Source organism: Hyla sarda, chromosome 1 (assembly GCF_029499605.1).
Source record: "Hyla sarda isolate aHylSar1 chromosome 1, aHylSar1.hap1, whole genome shotgun sequence".
Classification (NCBI taxonomy): Eukaryota; Metazoa; Chordata; class Amphibia; order Anura; family Hylidae; genus Hyla; species Hyla sarda.
The window spans coordinates 428,966,562-428,969,798 of record NC_079189.1 but is presented as its reverse complement, the minus strand read 5'-3'; the positions used below and the strand labels follow the sequence as shown (position 1 = coordinate 428,969,798).

Genomic DNA, 3,237 nt, shown 5'->3' with positions numbered 1-3,237 from the left:
ATGGCGCTCTCTCACTTCAGAGCCCTGTCGTATTTCAAAGAAAACAGTTTAGGGTCACATATGGGGTATCTCCGTACTCGGGAGCAATTGCGTTACACATTTTGTGGGGCTTTTTCTCCTTTTACCCCTTATGAAAAGGAAAAGTTGGGGTCTACACCAGTCTGTAACCTGCCTCCCTTACCCGAGGATGAAGAGTGGCCGGCAACCCCGAAAAGGGGCATCATCTGGGATATCAGCAACGGCATCACTGGTAAGACTGTCCCCTCACCACAGGACATGGGGGTCCTGGGCTGAAATTCCGACTGAGGATTCAGACGTGAGTACCCCAGTGGAAGCCGCTTTCTCTTCTTCATTCAGCCCACAGAGAGAGGTCCATTTGTCCCAAGTGACCCTGCCCAGTGCATGCCCGCGTTCATCCCCACTCCCAAAATGGGTGTTCGGCAATGAGCCTGCACTAATACAGTACATGCAGGACCACGTTCTTCCCCGGCTAGGGAAGTCCCATCCACCGGTCCCACAGCTGAGATAGAAAGGGCCCGCAGGAAGGCTGAAGTCGACAGCCTCATTGAAAAGTTAAAGGCGGAGCACAGGGAGACATATGGGCCAAAATGACTCCCTAATGAATTCCGGTCCCTGCCGCTAGCCGGTTGGGGATCGGACCGGAATGCCTGCTGAAATCATTCAGCAGGCAGCCCGGCACATTGCCCAGGGTAGTCCTGAGACCCGCCCCCACCCCCCCATGTCGGCGATCGCAATAAATCGCATGTCAATTCAGACATGCGATTTTCTGCTATTCCGGGCTGATCGGGTCTCTGGTGACCCGATCACCCGGAAAATAGGGATAATCGGAGCTGTCAGAGACAGTCCCGATCATCCTGAGGGCTAGAAGTGAGGTTGCAGTGCTGCGATCTCCTATCCCCTGCCATTGGTCAGAACTGATTCTGACCAATGGCAGAGCAGGACAGTGGGTTGCCATGGCAGCCTCCTGATCTGCCCACCCCTGGACGTCGAAGGGAAACATGGACAGAAGATGGAGGCCGGTACCTGGAGGAGACGATGCCTGGGGACCCCCCGATCTTCGCTGGAGACTGCTGGATCCTGGCTCAGGTAGGGAAGCGACAGTTGGGGGGGGGGGGGGGGATTTTGAAAGTGAAAGTAAAGTGTTCTTTATTGTGGCAACCACTAGGAAATCCAAACTGTAACTCCCAGCATGCCCAGACAGCCAAAGGCTGTCTGGGCATGCTGGGAGTTGTAGTTTTGCACCATCTGGAGGGTCACATCTTGGAGACCATTGTTACAGTGGTGCCCAAATGGTAGCCCTCCAGATGGTGCCAAACTACAACTCTCAGCATGCCTGGACTGTCCAGGCATGCTGGGAGTTGTAGTTCTGTAACATCTGTCCCTTCAGATTTAGCAATTTTCATGAAATTTTTGAAAATTGCTGCTCTACTTTGAAGCCCTCTAATTTTTTCAAAAAGCAAAAATATGTCCATTTTATGATGCCAACATAAAGTGGACATATTGTATTTGTGAATAAAAATAAAATTTATTGGGAATATCCATTTTCCTTACAAGTAGAGAGCTTCGGAGAATAGAAATGAGGGCGCAATTGTTGTGGTGTGTTTATTTTTATTTTTTACCAAATAAACCTCAAACAAAAATTGTGCCTGTTCCTACACTTAGGCTGGGATTAAACACAATTTATCTGTTGCGTTTTTCAAAGCCCACATTGCCTTATCTTTGGTGGTCTCCGCCCCCCCCCCCCCATTGGCGGCCCCCCCCCCTTCCGACAGACGTCTGTCCAGCTGTTGCAAAACTACAACTCCAAGCATACCCTGACAACATGCTGGGAGTTGTAGTTTTGCAACAGGTGGACAGCCACAGGGGATCAGTGGTGCAGTATGTCAATCTAGGACCATGGTGTCTGATCTTGAACTGGAAGCAGGAGCCACGACCACTTTAAATCAATGGCTGCTGGGACTTCTTACGAGTGACATCCTTTGCTCCAGACCCCAACATCAGGGACATCACTTGTCAGACGTCCTGACACCCAGCGCTGCTCATTGAGCCTGCCGGAGCCGCACTGATCTGTGTAAGGAACCTATGGGCCCAGGCTGTTGGGGGCCACCAAATGATATTACAAATACTGAGTGTCTAGTTAGGAGAAACAAATATAACGCACCCACAGGGATTAGCGTCATTTTATTTAAAAATGCTAAAAAAAAATCCCTTAGGTAACAGTCATGCAGAATATGTTAAAAATCTTTTTTAGGTTTCAGCCAATCAGAGAGCAGCACTGCTCAAATAGAACTCCCAGGAGGTAACAGCGTGTCACACATGTGATGTCATAACCATTGTCCACCAGAGAGCAGCACTGAGCAGAAATAACACTGCTCCTGCTCATTCTTCATCAGTGAGGGGCCGATGCTGGACACTGTAGGAACGCGGGAATGTGAAGTTGAATACATCACTGTGATTGGTAAGTGTCACATTGTTGTGTCCACAAGGTCTTTAGTGCAGTTCCATGTGCATTTCTATAATAAACAGGTAAATAATCTATCTTTTGTTTTCCTATCTTAGATGCACTATTTCCAGGATGTGGAGTAGCATTTCCGGACTATCAAGACGTTGTAATAAGGCACATATTTCCGGACTTACAGCAAGAAGTTGGATGAAGGCATAAACCCTCGAATCACGCACATACACAGACACATTTGCCCAAATTATAGAGGTAACCTCCTTTAGTATGCCCAGAGGAAGGGCAATACAGTAGCCATGGATTCCCTACAGGTTTCCTCCCCTCTGGAGGTTTTTCCTGTCCTGAGTTAGTTACTGTACGCTCTTTGTGAGTGATGGAAGGTTACAAAAATCCCTACACAAACATTTTAATAAATAATAAAGTTCCCCTGTTTTTAAACCGTTCTTTGACTTGTTTGACTCATTTATTTTATTTCTGTCTGTGAAAAATTGTGAATTTTTTTTTTAAGTGTCCAAAGCTTCTCTACTGCACGATCTGCATAATGCAGTGGGGAGAGAAGCAGCTGATGCTGGTTGGCAGTTGCCGAGGCAAACGTAGTACACCCAGCAAGTTGCCTGCTGAAATCAGATGCCTGCTGAAATCATTCAGCAGGCATCACGTGCAAACCCCCCACCCATGTCAGCGATCAGTTCAATTCAGACTGGCGATCTGTGGCGATCCCGGGTCACAGGGGCTCCGGTGACCGGGAAGATAAGGAG

The 3,237-nt window shown here is 48.3% G+C and overlaps 1 long non-coding RNA gene across 2 annotated transcripts; it reads left to right on the top strand.

The window, feature by feature from the left end:
- The first annotated feature begins 301 nt into the window (after positions 1–301).
- Positions 302–2,916, top strand: LOC130281942 (uncharacterized). 2 transcript variants are annotated; one of them, XR_008846172.1, is made up of 3 exons: positions 302–316; positions 2,273–2,479; positions 2,581–2,916. It is a non-coding gene; the product is annotated as an uncharacterized LOC130281942 (long non-coding RNA). The 2 variants fall into 2 exon arrangements; XR_008846171.1 differs by lacking the exon at positions 302–316 and adding an exon at positions 2,078–2,092.
- Positions 2,917–3,237: the final 321 nt, after the last annotated feature.